The following is a 21,447-nucleotide window of genomic DNA, read 5'->3' as shown; positions in this document are numbered from 1 at the left end:
ACGTGGCGAATGCCCAGTACCTGTGCTCCATGGTGCTCATAAATGGAAGTCTGGCCACGATGTTTCTGTGGCCCTGTCACTAGGCAACTGGGTCAGAGTTCTGGTCACAGATAAAACGCCCTGTGCCAAATTGCTGTGCCATGAGCTCGTAACCCGAGCTCTTGTGTTAATGATCTGACAGTTCTGAGCCCAGGAGACAGCAGTGTTTCGTGAATCACCTTCACATCTCAGAGAATCATACGGTTGAGTGGAGCAAGTTACTTTTGTTTCGTCCACCCAGAATGAAGATATTGTACCTGATTAAATGATAGCTTAGCTTAACACTGGACAAATTACTCACTGTACCCAGAGACATCAACTTTTTAAACAATGGGAAACCTCAACATTGGGCCCCTTAGGGATTGGTGGGATGTATCCATGGCTGGTGAATTGAGCTTGAGCTGGGAAATGGTTCTTGGCTCTCGGACAGCAAGCAAGCCCTAGTGGAAGCATTTGCCGATGTCTGTGGCCCATCTCAAGCTGTCAGTAGAAAGCCACTGAGCACAGAAGTGGGGAGGGATGTGTTCATAAACCAGCACAGTTCCTGTCCCCACTGGAGGGGTCTGTAAAGGGCTGGGGGCTGGGAGGCAGGTTTGGGTTGTGACTCGGGAGTAGTCAAGTTTGGAACAAGATCCAGCGTGAACCATCCTTTGATCTACTTGTAAAAGCCTACCCAGGGGGATCCACTTTCAGCCCTCCCACCAGCATCTTTCTGACTGGCTATGAAACCAATCGAGTGGTTGGGTCATGGAAGCGAGTTCATCTCCCGGCTCAGTGTCCTCAGTGTCCCCCTCCCCCCACCCCGAGTCCCTCAAAGCAAAGAGTCAGAGTGGAATGATGTCTTTCAACATTTATTGACAGGTGGCATTGTTCGTTAGCAGGCTCCTGTTCATGTCATTGGAACGGTGGCATGTTCAAGATGTGGCAAGAGGGCCTTGAAGGTTGGTGATCTTTCAGGCAGGAGTGCGGTGGTCTTGCTACTGTGCGGTTACTGTCTTGTACACCTCACGACGGTGTAGCGGCGGCAGCACACTGCGGAGAACCAGAGGGCAAGAGGACACTTCAGCACAGCCCGGACCCCCAGCCCCGCCCAGCTCCCTGGCCCCTACCCCCGAGGATGGGCCCTCCTCACCTCTCCTCCTGCGCCTCCGACAAAAGCGCCTCCTTCGTCTGCGACATCTTCGTCTTCGGCGGCGGCGGCATCTGCTCCGGCTATGGGTGAGGCAGCATCGGTATCTGGCCATGGTGCTGGGTGGATTCGGCCTGGATGCTCAGAGCAGGGGATACCGCCTTGGTCGAGCCAGCCAACCTGTGAGCAGGTGGAATTTGTGGGCTGTGACAGGGGCCGACTCCCCGGCCTCTTATATAGACCCGGGCAGGGCCCCAGTCATTGTGAGGTCACAGAGACCCAGACCTCACAGACCAGGGTCAGAGCTGCCCGCATCATGCCCAAATATGGGCATGTGGGAGGTGCTTGGTGAGGGAGGGCGGGGCTGTGATGTGCGGGGGCGGGGCTGTGATGTGCTGGGGGGCCCCCCAGGTCATTAATGTATATGAATTCGACCACATCACGACATGCAATGGGGAAGGGGGGTGGAGGAGTCATGACGGTTCCTGCCAAGCTGGTCCGAGACCCCATGAGCAGCCCGAGTCCAGGACTCCCCGCCTCCTCCTCTGTAGAGGGGAGGGCGGTGACTCTTTCCTTGTGAGGACACTCCCTCGCCCATCCGCTCAGTCAGTTGACAGTGCATGCCAGGTGCTGGCGAGGCCCTGGCTGATAGTGGTAAACAAGTCACACACGTTCCTGCCGAATAAACTTACACTCTTGACGTAGAGAACATGAACTGCAACCCCACAGACTGTATGGAGCCCACCAGGCTCCTCTGTCCATGGAGTTCTCCAGCCGAGAATACTGGAGTGGGTTGCCCGTGCCCTCCCCCAGGGGATCTTCCCAGCCCAGAGGTCGAACCCGGGTCTCCTGCATCGCAGGCAGATTCTTTACCGTCTGAGCCACCAGGGAAACCCAATGAAATTACCACGCAGAGCAATTATAATTGTGAAAAAAATGCTCCAGAGAGAAACTTTGGGCTTTTATGAGAAAGTTACGCTAGGGGGACTTGACTTCAGGAGCGGCCCCAGGAAGGCCTCCTAAGGAAAATGATTGGAGTGGGAGGAGGAAGAGCATCTGGAAAGAGGGATCAGCTGCTGTCAAGTCCTGAGGCAGCAAGTGTGTGATTCCATTAGTGAAACGGCCACTGAAGGAAAGCTGCCGACACAGGAAAGGTTGGCGGTTGCCCAGAAGCGGGTGGACCGGAGCGGCTGTTCCGTAAGCAGTGCGGGGGCTCCTTTTGGCGAGAATAAATGTGTTTTGGACCCAGAAAGTGATGACGGTTACCCAGTATGGTGAATGCTTTCATTACCACTGAATTTCACTTTTTTAGTATGCTGGATTTTACATGATGTGAATTTTACCTCAATTGGTTAAAAAAAAAAGTTCTGAGGCTGAAAGTTGCTTGGAAGGTGTAAGAAATGAAAGGGAGGCCAAGGGGGACGGAGCAGAGAGCACGGGGAAAGGGTGGGCACGACAGATAAGGAAGGTAGCAATTAGAATTTGATTTAGTTACTCATAGCAGGAAACCAGGAGAAGGCAATGGCAAGCCACTCCAGTACTCTTGCCTAGAAAATCCCATGGGTGGAGGAGCCTGGTAGGCTGCAGTCTGTGAGGTCGCTATGGGTCGGACACGACTGAGCGACTTCACTTTCACTTTTCACTTTCACACATCGGAGAAGGAAATGGCAACCCACCAGTGTTCTTGCCTGGAGAATCCCAGGGACAGGGGAGCCTGGTGGGCTTCCGTCTATGGGGTCACACAGAGTCGGACACGACTGAAGTGACTTAGCAGCAGCAGCAGCAGGAAACCAAAATAAGTGTCTTTGGCATGTGGTGGTGGTTTAGTCGCCAAGTCGTGTCCAACTCTTGCGACCATGTGGACTGTAGCTGCCAGGCTCCTCTGTCCATGGGATTCTCCAGGCAAGAATACTGGAGTGGGTTGCTATTTCCTTCTCCAGGGGATCTTCCCGACCTGTGAATCGAACCTGGGTTTCCTGCATTGTAGGCAGATTCTTAACCAACTGAGCTACAAGGGAAGACTTTGGCATAGAAGTTTTGTTTCACTTAAGAAGTCAGAGTTAACATGGATACACTGCTATGTACAAACTAGACGAGAATCTACTGTGGAGCACAGGAGACTCTATGCAGTGCTCTGTGGCGGCCTAAATGGGGCAAGAGTCTTAAAAAGAGTGGAGATGTGTATGTACATAGTGGATTCACCTTGCTGTACACCTGAAACTAACACAACAGTGTAGAGCAATTATACTCCCAAAAAAATTCATAAAAAGGAAGAAATCAGAGGTGATTAGGATGGTGATTAGAGTATCCTCTTTGGGGATCTACACGACAAGTATTTGGGGATAATGGGTATCATGTCCGCCAGCTACTCTCGAGTGATTCAGAAAAAGAACAGTAACAAGGGCTGCGTGTCTCCATAAAAGAAGAGGGAGAGGAAGGGCAGGAGGCAGGGAGGGAGGGAGGGAAAAAGAGGGGAGTAAATGGGATAGAATATTAACAACCAGCCAGTCTGGGTGAAAGAAAGTTCTTTGTATGGTTGTTGTGACTTTTCTCTAACTTTGAAGTTATTTCAAAATAAATTATTAAGATAATTCTTCTGAAACACAAAAGGAAAAAAGGCCTTCCAGGGCTGGTATAAGGGCTCCACACTTATCAAGGGCCCAGACTTCTTTTATCTTTCGCCTCTGCCCCAAGGACGTGCTTTCCATCCTCAAGGTGGTCTCATAGTCCAAAATCATGGGCGCCAGGGACGGTTGTACAGTTTGTGTACTGCTCACAGCTCTCAGCCACAGGGATTGGATGGTGTAGGCCAGGCCCAGCACTCATAGGTAGGCTTCTGCCCATGGGAGCTGTCTTTTTCCTAATTAGACAGCTCACAAAGGCACATTAAGGGCCAGCCTCAGCCCTGCTGAAAATTCAGCTGTGCCTACTGTCCAAGAAGGAATGAAGAAAAAGCGGGGTGGACCAAAGGAGTCATAACGCACGCTCTAAAGAACTTTCCCAGACACCTCCACCAGCAACTTCTGATCATTTGCCTGATGGCAAGAGCACTCTGCCCCTCAGGATAAAGCTGGAGTTCTTTGGAAGGAGAAAGGGGCCACTGGATAGTTAGTAACCCAGAGGGGGTACAGCCAGAAACTTCTAGGATCCTACCTCCCAACCCACAACAAGGTGGGAAAACCACGAATCTGAAGCTCTAATCCAATAAATTATAAGAGAGTTGCACCTGGCAGGTAGGCAGTAAGCACTAAATCCTCACTAATTGGTTCATGTCTAGATGGACTTAAGATTGTCACACCCTGTCCTGTAACACTGAGTACTTTTTGAAGATAAGCCGTGTGGTCTTGAAGGAGACCCATGAGATGACAGAGAGGGGTATTTACCCAGCTTTGCAGATGAGGAATTTTTTTTTTTAGTTTTTTATTTTTCTTAATTTTTTAAATTAAAGTATAGATGCTTTACAACGTTGTTAATTCCTGTTGTACAGTGAAGTGAATCAGTTATACATATATACATTCTTTTTTTTAATATTCTTTTCCATAATGGTTGATCATAGGATATTTATTTTTAATTAGAGGATAGTTGCTTTCCAATGTCATGTTAATGTCTGTTGTGAAACAGCCAGATGAAGCATCTGAGTCATACGGAACAGGTCCCTCCATCACTGGGGTTTTTATTGAGCACCTATTGTGTGCCAGCACTCTTGTAGCCAGTGGGAATACCACATGAGCAAGAGAGGTTCTTGCCCCCAAGAAGCTCACCTTCTAGTTGGGACAGACGATATTATTCAAGCGAACGAACAAATGAACAGAAGACTTTGAAGTTTATTACAGGTGTGCATAGACTAGGCTGATATTACTGAAGGGTCCCGGGGACACGACTTCTTGAGGAGGCGACATCAGAGCTGAGATCCCGGTGAGACAAAGGAGCCAGCTCTCCCGACATCTGTCCTGTGTGGGTGTCCCAGCCGGGAGGGAGTGAGTGGCTCTGCACCACGTGGTCACTCAGGGAGGCAGACCTCCTCGGACACAGGGCTTCAAGCACATCCCGGGCGTCCACATTCAGAGGAGGGGCGGGCAGGGAAGGCTCTTCTGCCGCCTAACTGCCTGGGCCCAGAGTGATACTCTGGGCTTCTGTTCCCACCTCATCGGTGAGTCTGTCACACGACCCATGGGCCACAAGGAAGGCCTGGAGGCCAAGTCCACAGGCTGCCACTTCCCAGCAACGTCATGCTGTGAAAGGGACTGTGGATCATTGCCACAGCCGGGAGGGACCCAGAGTAGCTGGTGGGGAACTCGTACCCCAGGGAGGTCTGAGATGGCTGCTCCATGGAGTGGGCAGGTGGACTGAGGCTTGGCTGAGGCTGAGGCCACCTTACAGGAATGGCCCACTGGGTTCAGGTGTCTGCAGGGCGACAGGAAAAAGCATGGAACTAAAAGGAGGCCCCTGTGGCTACAGGGGAAGATGCAGGGCTCAGCCTTACAGTTTAGTGGAGGAGATGAGCGTGAATCAAATCCTCAGAGAGGTAGGGGAGAGGTCCCGGTAAGAGGTGGCCCTCGGAGCTCCAGGGTGGGGTATTTGGCCAGCTCCAGAGCCAGAGGACTTGCAGGGGCCACCAGAAATGCTGGGATTTGTGGGTTCTCGCAGCTGGCTATTTACCCTAAATAATACAGCACTTGCCACTAACTCATAGTGATTGCTTTATTATTTGTCTCCAAGGAGAATACAAGTTCTGTGGATTCAGGAACTTAATTTTGTTCACTGAGGTCGTCCCAGCACTGAGAGTAATCAGTACATAAAAGATATCCAAATATTTGCGGAAGAACTGAACAATAAAGGGTTTTGTGTGATCAGGCTCTTTTATTGTCATTTTCTAAATATAAGATCATGGATTGATAGTATGACTTTTGAAATGTCAGCACCCTCTCCCTGCCCACTGCCCCAGTCCTGCTGGGCTAGCCCCAGGCTGAGAAACCTTCAAGACTCCTGCCATCTCAAACACACGCCGAGTCTCAGAAGGACACCCAGTTCTGTCCCCTGAGGCCCTGGTTGATCAGTCACACGGTGTGTCCTGTCCTCCCACCAACACACACGTCCGTGATGTCACTATGGCCACCCACAGCCGCCTTGATCAAGGGGAGATGTCATTGAGGAGATGGAGAGAGAGGTAGGGGCTTCATGCGGCCTTCTGCCTTTGAGAAGCGTGGAGCCAGGCCTTTAATTCTCAGGGTAATGAGAAAAGGTCAACAGTTGGAAGACAGTGTTGTAAAGGTGCCACCACACTCACCACTTTGCAGCCAGGGGTCTGTCCTGCGTGCAGGAATTCCCGAATGTGGCCATGAAGGTGTGTGTGGGAAGTTGCTCGCTAGAGCACTCTTTGTGGGAAGAAAATTGACGGTCCCTTACTGTTCATCTTAAGGAAACAGTCCATTGTCGCGTCCATATCGCAGCCATTCAGAACACTGCATTTCATTCTTTTTAATGGCTGAGTAATAGTCCCTTGTGTGTATAAAATATTGCCATTTGCAGCAACCTGCAATGAACCTGGAGATTATCATGCTAAATGAAGTCAGACAGAGAAAGGCAAATATCATGTGATATTGTTTATATGTGGAATATTAAAAAAATAAAAAGATACAATGAACTTATTTACAAAATAGAAACAGACTCACAGACCTAGAGAATGAATTTATGGTTACTAGTTCATGGGGTCGCTAAGAGTCGGATACGACTGAGCAACTTCACTTTCACTTTTCACTTTCATGCATTGGAGAAGGCTCTGTGCAGCCCACATTGCAAGGGCTGGGAAGTTATGCCCCACCTCCTTGAGGGCAGAGTATGTACATAAATTGAAATGCTTCTCCCCTGGAGATTTGTCCGTGCCCCCTCATGTCTTATTTCAATCGTACCTTTACATCAGTATAGACTTATGGGCATTTCATACTGTGGGCTGTAATTCATACTGTGCTTTATCGTATTGCTCAAGTTGTTCCCATTTTGGCCATTAGCTCTTCAGCTGGCCCCTGTGTCCCTTTGACGTGCCCCACCATTGTGAGTTTTTGAGCACCTCCTTACTTTCTGGCTCTATTAGATACCCCAGGCCCATCTTGTATACTTCCTGTTTTAGACCTCAGTCCAGTTCAGTCGCTCAGTGGTGTCCAACTCTTTGCGACCCCATAGACTGCAGCACGCCAGGCTTCCCTGTCCATCGCCAACTCCCGGAGCTTGCTCAAACTCATGACCATCGACTTGGTGATGCCATTCAACAATCCCATCCTCTCCTTCTTGTTGTCCCCTTCTCTTCCTGCCTTCAGTCTTTCCCAGCATCAGGGTCTTTACCTAGAAATCAACCATTTCTCCAAGGAACCGTAGTACCTTTTACTGGAGGATGGCTTTAGAGATCAAAGACTGGATGCTGGATGTGCCTGCTGCTATGGGGTGTTGTTTCTTTTAGACCCTCTGGGAACCATCCTTGTGTGTAATAACCTGTGTATGTGTGTGTGTGTGTGTGTGCTCAGTCACTCAGTCGTGTCCGACTCTTTGCGACTCCCTGGACTGTAGTCCACCAGGCTCCCCTTCCCATGGGATTTCCCAGGCAAGAATACTGGAGTGGGTTGCCATTCCCTTCTCCAGAGGATCTTCCCAACCCAGGATTGAACCTGCACTCCTGTGTCTGCTGCACTGGTAGGCGGATTCTTTACCACTGCACCACCAGGGAAGCCCTGTGTGTGAATACAGATCTATACATATTTCTGTGTGTAGCCTTCTGTATCACTGTTAAAGGTGAGTTCACCCTGATGTCTCTAACTCTGACCCACCACCACCCTTGCTTAGCTCTAACTTCTCACCCAACAGTAGGAAACCTGGCTTCTAGAAATCTACCATCCATTTCTCACACTGAACTCCAGCATGCACGTAGAATGGTTTTAGAATTTTTAACCTTTATCCTGACACCTTTCTTTTTATAAATTTATCCAGCTGATGTTTATTGAACGCCCTTTACGCTGAGCACTGTTCTACCCACAGTAAACAAAACAAAGATCCCTGCCCTCATGGAGTTGATATTCTAATACAGGCGATGGAGCAAGAAGTATGATAAGTAAGTTGCTGAGTATGTTGTAGAGCAGGATGAGGATGGCTGGACCAGCTGGGGCTGGTTGGGATGAGTGGCGGTTTAGGGTGATCAGGGCAGGCCTTGTTGATGAGGTGACATTTGAGCAAATCCTGAAGGCAAGGAGGGAGTCAATGATGTGGATATCAGGGAAGCATGTCTCAGGCAGAGGGAACAGCCCGTGCAAAGGCGCCGGGATGAGGCTGTACCCGCTGTGTTCAAGGAACAGTTAGGAGGCTGGGGTGGCTGCAGCAGAGAGAGGTCGGGGATAGGGGAGACAAAATCATAGAGGTGAGATGGGCACCACATTATAGATGGCTTTCTTGGCCATGCTAAGGATTTGGCTTTTACTCTGAATGAGATGGAGACCATAGGTGTGACATTCTCTGACTCGGGGGACCCCTCGTGCTGCTGCTGTGTTGGGAAGGGCAAGGGTGGGGATAGGGTGGAAGCAGAGGGCCCCGTGAGGAGGCTATACCCATCACACAGAGAAGCGGCGACGGTGGCTTGGACCAGGGTGGTAGCAGTGGGCTTGATGAGGAGGGGTTAGATTCTGGCTCAGTTTTGAAGATGGAGCCAAGAGGACTTACTAGCAGCCTGAATGAAGGGAGCAAGAGAGAAAGAAGAGGGGCTTCCCTGGTGGTCCAGCGGTTAGGAATACGACAGCCAGTACAGGGGACCCAGATGCAAGCGCTGGTCCGGGAAGATTCCACGTGCCACAGGGCAGCTCAGCCCATGCGCTGCAAGTCCTGAGCCCGTGCTTTCTAGAGCATGTGATCCACACAAGAGAAGCCGCCACAGTGAGAAGCCCGTGCACCACAAGTAGAGAGTGGCCCCCGCTTGCCACAGCTGGAAAAAGTCCATGCACACAACGAAGACCCAGCACAGCCAAAAATAAATAATAAATTATTTAACCAATTTAAAAAAGAGAGAAGAGTCAAGGATGGTGCTGAGACTTCTGGCATGAGCACCCGGAAGGGACCAAGTTGCCATCAACCGAGATGGAGCAGGCGATGAGTAGAAGAGAAGGCTTGGGGAAAAGGTCCAGAATTGAGCATCTCCAAGGAGGTACTGAGTGGGCAGTTCAGTATCTGAGCCTGACGTCTGGGCTGAAGGTGATATATTTGGGCTTCTTGCACATTTAATTTACAAGACAGGGTCATTTCACTGTCTGTTTCCTATTGCTGCTGTGATATTGTATCACAAACTTCACAGCGCAAAACAGCATAAATTTATTGTCTCCACAGTTCTACAAGTCAGCATGCCAGAACTGGTCTTCTGGGGGTAGAATCAAGGTGTCGTCAGGGCTGCGGTCCTCTCTGGAGGCCTCTGGGGAGAGTCCGGCCCGCCTCGCGCAGCTTCTGGCCGCCACGTTCACAGTGCCTCCTGCCTTCCTCAACCGTCCCCGACCCTGATCCTCCTGCCCCTTTCCTTTTTCCGGTCGCTTGTGATTGCACTGGGCCCACCTGGACACTCCAGGATAATCGCCCCATCTCAAGATCCTTAATTTCAGCATATTTGCAAAATCCTTTTGCCGCGTAAGGTAACATGTTCATGGGTTTGGGGATTCGGACATCTCAGGGCGCCCACTCACGGAGGTGAGCGGAGATGGAGACGAAGACAGTCCCCAGCACTGGACCTGGGGCCTCCCAGTTGCGGGGGGCTGAGGAGCAGCTGGGGCTGAGGGAGCCAGGGGAGTGTCCTGGAAGCCACGTGGAGGAGGGGCGCCGGGCGGCGGGAGGGACGACGGCTACTATCAGTACAGAAACGATGGCTTTTCCTTCCTCTCTTTGTACCAAGTCTGGGTAGATTGCCCTCTCATGACACGCCTCGGTTCAGACAAGCCACGTTTTAGGTGCCCACCTGCCACCTGGGCCTTGTGGCTCTTGTGTTTGGAAAGTTCATCCCACGGTGATGAGCTGTGAGCGCTCATAGGACACAGGCTAGGTGACAGTTCATCGCAGCCCTGCTGGCCAGCACTGGAGCCAATCTCAGCACTCTGGGCGGGGAGGTCGAGGGGCGGTCGAGGGGCGGGGGGCACTGACTGCAAGCTTACAGTGTTATTAAGTTGGAAGTCTGCCTGCTCCCAGAATACTCACCTGCAGGGTGGGCTTCACATGTTACTGAGGGCTGCTTTGCCTTTTACAAAACATTAAAACATCCGTCAAAACATTTCATTTGGGAGGTTAATTCATTTCTTTAAGTGAATTGCTTTTTTAAAAATTTTTAAGTGATTTTAGGTTTAGAGATAATTGTGCAGCAAGTACTGGGAGTTCTCATATATCTCCTCTCCAACCCCTGCCCCAGTCCCCTCCCCTTTCCCCCTGCTATTAATATCTTGGGACTTCTCTGGTGGTCCAGTGGTTAAGAATCTGTACTTCCCATTCTAGGGGACACAGATTCCAAACCTGGTCCAGGAACTAAGCTCCTCTATGCTGAGAGGTGCGACCAAAAAACCAAAATCATCTTGCATTGCTGTGGTACATTTGTTATAATTGATGAACCAGTATTGATACATTAGCTAAAGTCTTTGGCTTACATTGGGCTTCCCTGGTAGCTCAGCTGGTAAAGAATCCGCCTGCAATGCAGGAGACCCTGGTTCAATCTCAGGGTCAGAAAGTTCCCCTGGAGAAGGGATAGGCTACCCTCTCCAGTATTCTTGGGGCTTCCCTGGTGGGAATTCTTGGGTTTCCCTGGTGACTCAGACAGTAAAGAATCCTCCTGCAATGTGGGAGACCTGGCTTCGATCCCTGGGTTGGAAAGATCCCCTGGAGGAGGGCATGGCAATCCACTGCAGTATTCTTGCCTGGAGAATCCCCTGGACTGAGGAGCCTGGCGGGGTCCATGGGGTTGCAAAAAGTTGGGCATGACTGAGCAACTATAAGCACAACACAGCACAGCACGTGGCTTATATTAGGGTTTGACAAATGTATAATGACATGTGTCCCCCATGACAGTATCATATGGAATAGTTTCATGGCCCTAAAAGTCCTTTGTATTCCAGCTGTTCATCTTTTCTTCCTTCCCCAGCAACCACTGATCTCTTCACTGTCTCCGTAGTTTTGTCTTTTCCAGAATATTACATAAATTATTCTTTAGAGAATTCATAGACCAAATTATGTAAGTATATTCACCAAATACTCACAGTATATGTGGAACTGAAATGAGAGGCCCTCACGTTAAACTTTGTGCAGGTCTCGATGAATCATTTTTAAAGAGCATGTACTCGTTAAAGTCATGTTAACAGAGCTTCTCAGGAATGCGGTGTATCTTATCCTCAAATATCTGGCTTAAAACGTCAACCGTTTTAGGCAGAGCTGAACCCACGCCCCACTCCTCCCTTGTTCGTCGTTCCCTGAATGTTAGTGCTCATCCTTCCAGTTCAGTTCAGTTCAGTTCAGTCGCTCAGTCGTATCCGACTCTCCGCGACCCCATGAATCACAGCACGCCAGGCCTCCCTGTCCATCACCAACTCCCGGAGTTCACTCAAACTCATGTCCACAGAGTCGGTGATGCCATCCAGCCATCTCATTCTCTGTCGTCCCCTTCTCCTCCCGCCCCCAACCTTTCCCAGCATCAGAGTCTTTTCCAGTGAGTCAACTCGTCACATGAGGTGGCCAAAGTATTGCAGTTTCAGCTTTAGCATCAGTCCTTCCAATGAACACCCAGGATCGATCTCCCTTAGAATGGACTGGTTGGATCTCCTTGCAGTCCAAGGGACTCTCAAGAGTCTTCTCCAATACCACAGTTCAAAAGCATCAATTCTTCGGCGATCAGCTTTCTTCACAGTCCAACTCTCACATCCATACATGACCACGGGAAAAACCATAGCCTTGACTAGACGGACCTTTGTTGGCAAAGTAATGCCTCTGCTTTTTAATATATTATCAAGGTTGGTCATAACTTTCCTTCCAAGGAGTAAGCGTCTTTTAATTTCATGGCTGCAATCAGCATCTGCAGTGATTTTGGAGCCCCCAAAAATAAAGTCTGACACTGTTTCCACTGTTTTTCCATCTATTTCCCATGACGTGATAGGATCAGATGCCATGATCTTTGTTTTCTGAATGTTGAGCTTCAAGCCAACCTTTTCACTCTCCTCTTTCACTTTCATCAAGAGGCTTTTGAGTTCCCCTTCACTTTCTGCCATAAGGGTAGTGTCATCTGCATATCTGAGATTATTGATATTTCTCCCAGCAATCTTGATTCCAGCTTGTGCTTCTTCCAGCCCAGCGTTCCTCATGATGTACTCTGCATATAAGTTAAATAAGCAGGGTGACAATATACAGCCTTGACGTACTCCTTTTCCTATTTGGAACCAGTCTGTTGTTCCATGTACAGTTCTGACTGTTGCTTCCTGACCTGCATACAGGTTTCTCAAGAGGCAGGTCAGGTGGTCTGGTATTCCCATCTCTTTCAGAATGTTCCACAGTTTATTGTGATCCACACAGTCAAAGGCTTTGGCATAGTCAATGAAGCAGAAATAGATGTTTTTCTGGAACTCTCTTGCTTTCTCCATGATCCAGCGGATGTTGGCAATTTGATCTCTGGTGCCTCTGCCTTTTCTAAAACCTGCTTAAACATCTGGGAGTTCACGGTTCACATATTGCTGAAGCCTGGCTTGGAGAATTTTGAGCATGACTTTACTAGCGTGTGAGATGAGTGCAACTGTGCGGTAGTTTGAGCATTCTTTGGCATTGCCCTTCTTTGGGATTGGAATGAAGACTGACCTTTTCCAGTCCTGTGGCCACTGCCGAGTTTTCCAAATTTGCTGGCATATTGAGTGCAGCACTTTCACAGCATCATCTTTCAAGATTTGAAATAGCTCAACTGGAATTCCATCACCTCCACTAGCTTTGTTTGTAGTGATGCTTTCTAAGGCCCACTTGACTTCACATTCCAAGATGTCTGGCTCTAGGTCAGTGATCACGTTATCGTGACTATCTTGGTCGTGAAGATCTTTTTTGTACAGTTCTTCTGTGTATTCTTGCCACCTCTTCTTAATATCTTCTGCTTCTGTTAGGTCCATACCATTTCTGTCCTTTATTGAGCCCATCTTTGCATGAAATGTTCCCTTGGAATCTCTAATTTTCTTGAAGAGCTCTCTTGTTTTTCCTATTCTGTTGTTTTCCTCTATTTCTTTGCATTGATCACTGAGGAAGGCTTTCTTATCTCTCCTTGCTATTCTTTGGAACTCTGCATTCAGATGCTTATATCTTTCCTTTTCTCCTTTTCTTTTCGCTTCTCTTCTTTTCACAGCTATTTGTAAGGCCTCCTCAGACAGCCATTTTGCTTGTTTGCATTTCTTTTCCATGGGGATGATCTTGGTCCCTGTCTCCTGTACAATGTCACGAACCTCCGTTCATAGTTCATCAGGCACTCTATCTATCAGATCTAGTCCCTTAAATCTATTTCTTACTTCCACTGTATAATCATAAGGGATTTGATTTAGGTCATATCTGAATGGTCTAGTGGTTTTCCCTACTTTCTTCAATTTAAGTCTGAATTTGGCAATAAGGAGTTCATGATCTGAGCCACAGTCAGCTCCTGGTCTTGTTTTTGCTAACTATATAGAGCTTCTCCATCTTTGGCTGCAAAGAATATAATCAATCTGATTTTGGTGTTGACCATCTGGTGATGTCCATGTGTCGAGTCTTCTCTTGTGTTGTTGGAAGAGGGTGTTTGCTATGACCAGTGCGTTCTCTTGACAAAACTCTATTAGCCTTTGCCCTGCTTCATTCCGTGCTCCAAGGCCAAATTTGCCTGTTACTCCAGGTGTTTCTTGACTTCCTACTTTTGCATTCCAGTCCCCTATAAAGAAAAGGACATCTTTTTTGGGTGTTTGTTCTAAAAGGTCTTGTAGGTCTTCATAGAACCGTTCAACTTCAACTTCTTCAGCATTACTGGTTGGGGCATAGGCCTGGATTATTGTAATATTGAATGCAAACCATCCTTCCAGGGCCCGTCTTTATATTCACATGTGTAGGTTCCCAGTGTGAACATTTTGGGGTGCTGAAACCTTTGGCTGGCATCATACTGCCTGTATCTTGTGACTTGCTTGGTTTGCGGGGTTTAGTGTGTGCGGCTCACCCCTGTGGACACACTAGGTTGAGATGCGTGTATTTGCACTGTTGCACACCGCCTTTCCACTCGTGTCTTCATTTCCTTGTGGTGCATACTTAGGCTAATTCCGGTTCTCTCTGTGACCATGCTCAAGGCTTATTCTGGAATTCATCTGTACCCTAATAGTTCCCAGATTTCAGCACGCACCAGAGTCACCTGGAGGGCTTGTGAAAACACCTATAGCTGCTACGCAACCCAAGGGTTTGGGTTGTTTGGGGTTTTGTTTTCCTTTTGTTCAGTTTGTCTGGGGTGGAGACTGTGGACTTGCATTTCATTTTTTTTTTTAACTTATTTCATTGAAGTCTAGTTGATTTATTTACAATGTGTTAATTTCTGCCAAACAGGAAAGTGATTCAGTTATATCCTTTTTCGTATTCTTTTTCCATTATGGCTTGTTAGAGGATATTGAATATAGTTCCCTGTGCCATACAGTAGGACCTTGTTGTTTATCCATACTGTCTATAATGTTTTGCATCTGCTGATCCCAAATCCAGTCCATTCCGCCCCCGGGCAACCACAAGTCTGTTCTCCATGTGCGTCTGCTTCTGTCTCGTAGATAGTTTCATATTTTAGATTCCACACACAAGTGATATCATCTGGTATTTGTCTTTCTCTGCCTGACTTACTTCACTTACTACGATCATGTCTGTTGCTGCTGTTCAGCCACTCAGTCGTGTCCGACCCTTTGCGACATCTCTAGCGTGCCTCTTTGATCTCTTTGTGTCCGACTCTTTGATCATTCTCATAGGGGGCCTGCATTTCTAATAAGTTTCCAGGTAGTGCTGACACTGCGGGTCTGAGGGCCACACTCTGAGAGCCCCTGCGGTGGAAGACTGTGGGGCTGCAGGACAGGCGTGTTTTGAACTTGACCCCAGGTGCTACCTGGCTTTGCAGATGCCCCAGGTCACACACACCACTGCCCACTGTCCTTGTCCTTATCAATGTTCGTCATCGTCTGGCTTTACCTTTTTTTTTTTTTACCAGTCTGATGGGTGGCTTGCTCTTCTCTTTTTTTTTTCTTTATTTTTTGTAACCAAACCTCTTCTATTTGAATAATTTTAGATTACAGGAAAGCTGCAAGGTTAGTACAGAGTTCCCATAAACCGCCTCACCCCGTTTCCCCATTGTTCGCATCTTCTGTTGTCTCCTATGAAAACTAGACACCGCACTGGTGCATCACTATTCACCATGCCATACAGACTGTATTCAGATTTCAGAGTGTTTCCACTAATGTCCTTTTTCTGTTCCAGGATATAAACCAGAATTCCGCATTTCATTTGGTATATACCTTTCAAAACTAACTTAGTAATAAGCAGACCTGGGGAAACCACCCCCTGCTCGCGGCAAGTACAGATGTGTTCCGTGAGGAGTCAGGAAAGGGGCAGTGCTGGAGGCCCAGTGCTTGGCTCCCTCCTGTCTCTGGCTGGCCAGATAGGGTGGGGGCTTTGTCCTCCCTGCAGGCCCTGGGGCCACTGTAATTGAAGGGATCAGGGGCTTTTACCTCTTGGGGACATGGGAGAGGCTGGGGGGGAGGGGGACCCCAGCCCCCTGTGTGGAGGTGGCTGAGGCAGAGGAAGAGGCTTGGACGGGGCTGGACTTAAAATCCGGGTCTTTCACTCCTGAAGCAGGTGTGGGCCAGCCCTGTGCTGCTGTGGGGAGACAGCGGAGAGACCCCGAGCCTCCCAGGGCCTCCCAGGCGGGGAGACCCTCAGTGAACAAAGACTCACCCAAACACACACATGAGACGAATTGCCACTTGTGTTAAATGCCGCACAAAGCAAAAAGTCAAGGCTGTGAGAGGGAAATGGAAGGGAAGACCTGGTGTTAGTTGGGGATGCAGTCTGGGCAGCATCTCCTGTGAATGAGCTTTAAGTGAGACCCCGCAGCACAGGTAGGAGTTGTCTGCAGCCCGGGGAGGGGTATCCTAGGCAGTGGACCAACCCTGAGGAGGAAGAGAGTTTGGGGAGTCAGCGGACGTGGAGAGGACCAAAGGCTGGGGTGCAGTGAGGGAGCATGGCACAGGTGCCGAGGGACCGCGGACAAGTCGCCTGTCTCTCCTCCAATCTGCGGCTCCCCGAGCAGTGCAGGCTACCCGCTTGGCCTCTTGGTTGTACTTGGAGATGCCAGGCTGTCACTACCCAGAACTGAAGCCTGGAATCCCCTCACTTCTAAGTCCCATGGGCCCCCAGAGCTGGCCTGAGACAACCCCCTCCCCTGCCCTCCCCTCCCCTGCACACACCCATCCCCACCTCCTGCATTCTGCATGCAGACACCCGGTCTCCCAGGGACCCCCTGGCTAGCCTTTCAACACAAGGCGTTCCAGCCTCAGGGCCTTTGCACGGGTCAGTCCCTCTGCCTGGAACACTCTGGCCCAGAGCTTTGTGGCTGGCTGCTGCTCGTCATGAGACCCTCGGCTCTTCAGAGGAGTCCCCCCAGCCTCCCTGTCTAATGTTTCTCCTCCTCCTCGTGGTTATCACAGCTCCCTCTTTTACTTGTCATGGCCCTGATAGGATCTGAAGTCATCTTTCTGTGTTTACTCTGTACCCCTCCACCTTGCCTGTCCTGTTCCTGCCACATCCCCAGGGTCCAGTGCAGGGAGCATTCTAAACGCTCACTGAATGGACCCCATTCTGTCACAAGGCGCTGAAGTCCTCTCCCCGGGAACGCTGCTTCCAGAGCCATCAGAGATGCTCCCCTTCAGTCCTTCTGGGGTCATAGAGAGTTTCTCAGAGAACCAGAAGAGAACTGTGGCCTCTGCCTACCTCCCAGCACTCAGTATTTTACGTCATGTTCAAGGTGGTACCAGCTCCTCTGCCACCTGGCCCTGCAGTTCTGGGTAAGGGCACCTGACCTACAGAAAATTCTGGAAAAATCAGATCAACAAACATGTGCCATGCATCCAGGAAGGTGTGAGGCAGGCCCTGTTCCCCAGACATGGGATCCTTGGTGCACTAACTGTGATACTGCCCAGTGCTCTCCTCCAAGGGGGTGTGACATCAGGGTCACACACCAGGCTCTGGACTTGGGCTGAGGTGAGGGAGGTGAGGCTGTTGTTGTCTATGACCAGCAGCCTTTATGGAGGTGTGGACCTTTGAGTGGGGTTTTGAAGGGTGAATAGGAGCTCACAAATCCAATGAGAAAGGGCGCTAAATGTATTATTCATAAAAATGTCATTCTAAATGAAAAACAGTTTGGGGGGTCAGTTACCTCCCTTGTCAGACTGCCCAACCATGATTGCTGAGAAATTCCAGCAGACCCCACTTACCAAGTGAGTAGTGTGTGTGTGTGTGTGTGTGTGTATGATCAGTCACTCAATGGTGTCTGACTCTTTGTGACCCTATGGACTGTAACCCACCAGGCTCCTGTGTCCATGGGATTTCCAAGGCAAGAAACTTCTTCAGGGGATGTTCCTGACTCAGGGATCAAACCTGGGTCTCTTGTGTCTCCTGCCTTGGCAGTCGGATTCTTTACCACTGTACCACCTGGGAAGTCCGCAAATGAGTTCCTTGGGATCAAATAATTTCAAAAAGAAAATTAGAAAAGCCTCTGAAAAAAAAACAACAACTATTTTTACTAAAAAAAAAATGTTTAATGTGGCTTATGGGTCCTTTTGTAAGTTTGCTGTGATGTGGAGTGGGGCCTCTGAAGTCTGAAAACAGGTCTGGACAGCCAGAGAGGAAAACCATTTACCAGTCTCATAAAGTTAAACATACACCTACCTTATGACCTGACAGCCCCACTTATAGGTATTTACCCAAGAGGAAAGAAAGACTATGTCCACGCAACTCTGTTTCTAACAGCCCCCAACTGGAAACATCCCAAATATCCACCAACAGGAGATTGAGTAAACAAATTGAGGAGCATCTGTGCAGCAGGACACGTCTCAGCAATAAAACGGAGCAGAAAGCCCATCACATGGCATCACACATGACCCCGCACCCTCATCACGCTGGGTGAAAGAAACTGAGAAAGACGCGTACCGTGTGACTGCTTGCTTTGTACACAGTTCAAGAACAGGCGTGACTAGCTGATGTTTCTAGAAGGCAGATTGGGGGGTGGGGTGGGGGGTAGGGTTGAGAACAGACATAAAGAAACTTTCTGGGAGGATGGGAATGCCCTTGATCTTCATTTGAGTGGTGAAGGTATATATAATATTTTTTTAAGGGGGAGGGGGCGCTTCACTAGTTGCTCAGTTGGTAAAGAATCTGCCTGCAGTGGGGGAGACTAAGTTCAATCCCTGGGTCAGGAAGAGCCCCTTTAGAAGGGAATGGCAACCCACTCCAGTATTCTTGCCTGGAGAGTTCCATGGACAAAGGAGCCTGGTGGGCTGCCGTCCGTGGGGTCACAAAGAGTCAGACACACTAAGCAACTTGTGTGGGGCTTGGCTGGGGCACGGGGGTCAGAAAGGGCATAAAGAAACCTTCTGGGTGGCTAGGAATGCCCTTGATCTTGATTTGAGTGGTGCAGGTATTTAAAAAAAATTGTCAAGCTGGGCACTGATGGTTAATGTAGTTCATACATTTGTTATGTAAATGTTATTCCTTAAGAAAATCAAAAGCAGTCCTTGGCGGCCCACTGCACTCGGGCCTGGGACGATAAGGCACTCGTGTGAGGGGAAAGAGAAACTCAGCCAGCCGCCAGTCAGGGTTTATTTTCACTTTCCTGCCTGGTCTGCGGTTGGCGGAGCTGTGCAGAGACGGACACGTGAGCAGCTCCCCAGGGAAGGCTGCCAGGTGCCCTCGCCCGGTCCCCAGCTTCCCAGGTCAGCTCCCTGGCTGCAGCGCCTCCCCTGGGACTCCCTCCAGGCGGGGCCTCCGTTTTCCCCCAAGCCCCCATCCTCCGTGCTCAGTGTATCAAGACAAGAATGCAGACAACATGAATGGTTATGAGCCCCTGTGTTGTTTGTTTTTTCAATTAAAAATTTAAAAATATCAGCCATACAGGAATAGAGACACAGAGAACAGACTTATGGACACCGCGGGGGAAGAGGAGAGTGGGACGAATTGAAAGTAGCATTAAAATATACACATTGCTGCTGCTGCTGCAAAGTCACTTCAGTCATGCCCGACTCTGTGTGACCCCATAGACGGAAGCCCACCAGGCTCCCCCGTCCCTGGGATTCTCCAGACAAGAACACTGGAGTGGGTTGCCATTTCCTTCTCCAATGTGTGAAAGTGAAGTTGCTCAGTCGTGTCTGACCCTTAGCGACCCCACGGACTGCAGCCCACCAGGCTCCTCCATCCATGGGGTTTTCTAGGCAAGAGTACTGGAGTGGCTTGCCATTGCCTTCTCCAAAATATACACATTACAATGTGTAAAATAGGTAGCTGGGGGGAAGTTGCTGTTACACACTGGGAGCTCAGCCCGGTGCCCTGTGATGACCTAGAGAGGTCGGATGGGGGGTGGGGGGTGGGAGGGAGGCTCAAGGGGGAGGGCATATGTGTTTGCTTAGGCTGGTTCATGTTGCTGTCCGGCAGAAGCCAGGACATCATTGTAAAGCAATTATCCTCCAGTGAAAAATAAGAAGTTAAATTAAAAAAAATAAAGTCATCCTTGGAAGATGACAAAAACTCAGCCATAAAAAAGAAACAAAATTTTGGCATTGGCAGCAACACGGCCGGACTTGGAGGGCATTATGCCAAGTGAAACGAATGAGACAAGGACAAATACTATGTGATACCATCTGGGGAATCTAAGAAACACGACAGACTAGCGAATAGGACCAAGAAAAAGAAGCAGACTCACATATATAAAGAACATGCTCGGTTACCAGTGGGGAGAGGGAAAGGGGGGAGCGGTGAGTAGGAGTAGGGGAGTAAGAGGCACAAAACATTAGGTATAAAATAAGTCGCTCAGTCGTGTCCGACTCTTTGCGACCCCACGGACTGCAGCCCACCAGGCTCCTCCATCCATAGGGTTTTCCAGGCAAGAGTACTGGAGTGGGTTGCCATTTTCTTCTCCAGGGGATCTTCCAGGGATTGAACCTGGGTCTCCTGCATTGTAGACACGCTTTTACCATCTGAGCCACCTGGGAAGTCTATAAAATAAGTTACAAGCAAATATTGTACAACACAGAGTATATAGCCTGTGATCTGTAATAACTATAAACAGAGCATAGTCTTTAAAAATTATGAATCACTATGTTGTACATCTGTAATTTATTTAATATTATACATCAACTATACTTCAACTTAAAAAAAAAAAAAACTAGGGAATTCACTGGCAGTCCAGCAGTTAGGACTCTGTGCTTTCACTGTCAAGGGTCCAAGTTTGGTCCCTGGTTGGGGAACTAAAATCCCACAAGCATGCCCCACCTGCTAAAAAGAAAGTCTCGAAGAAGCGAACCCGAATGAATTGTGTCCAGATATGTTTGGGAAGCGTGGAATTTGTGCTCCACCAAACTATTACCCTTATTTTTCCCTGAAGGTTGGAGTAAAGAAAGAAGAGACAATGGACCCTTCAACAGAGCTGCCCTGTTCTGGGTGACATGATCCCACACTTGGGATCGTAGTTTTGTGGTTTAAAAAACAAACCAAAAAAAGCCAATCAAGTGAGAGGAGAGCTTTGACAGTGCTTTGAGAGCTATTTACTGCTGTCCCCAGGCCCTCTGGGTCTGTTAAAATGCAGGAGCCTGCAGGTGTCATCCAGTGAGGCTGTCAAGGAAGACTCCAGGAAGAACCCTTGGGGTCAGTGTCCTCAGCCCCTGTTTAAAGACGAGGAAGCCGATGCTGGCCCAGGCTGGCGTTCTCATCCCCAAAGCCCCTCTTGGAAGCCTCCATTTTACAGATGGATTGACTGAGGCTGAAGGGGATGAACTGACTTATCCAAGGTGAAAGCCAATGGGAGAACTGGGGTCTGAGGTTCTTTTCTTCCCCACTGGGTGAGCCTGGTGCAAGAGAAGGCATGGCTGTCTTCTCTCCCCAGACCCTTTCCTCTCATCCCACAGCCTGGGGAGGCCTGGCCTGAAATGCAGATGGTAGCCCTTCGGCTGTCAGGATGATAGTGGGGTGCACCCAGGGCTGGCGGGAGGCCCTCCCTCATCTTCCTG

This window comes from Moschus berezovskii, chromosome 27 (assembly GCF_049115385.1).
Source record: "Moschus berezovskii isolate FMDL1 chromosome 27, NW_MosBer_1.0, whole genome shotgun sequence".
Classification (NCBI taxonomy): Eukaryota; Metazoa; Chordata; class Mammalia; order Artiodactyla; family Moschidae; genus Moschus; species Moschus berezovskii.
Note: the sequence above shows the minus strand (reverse complement) of the source record.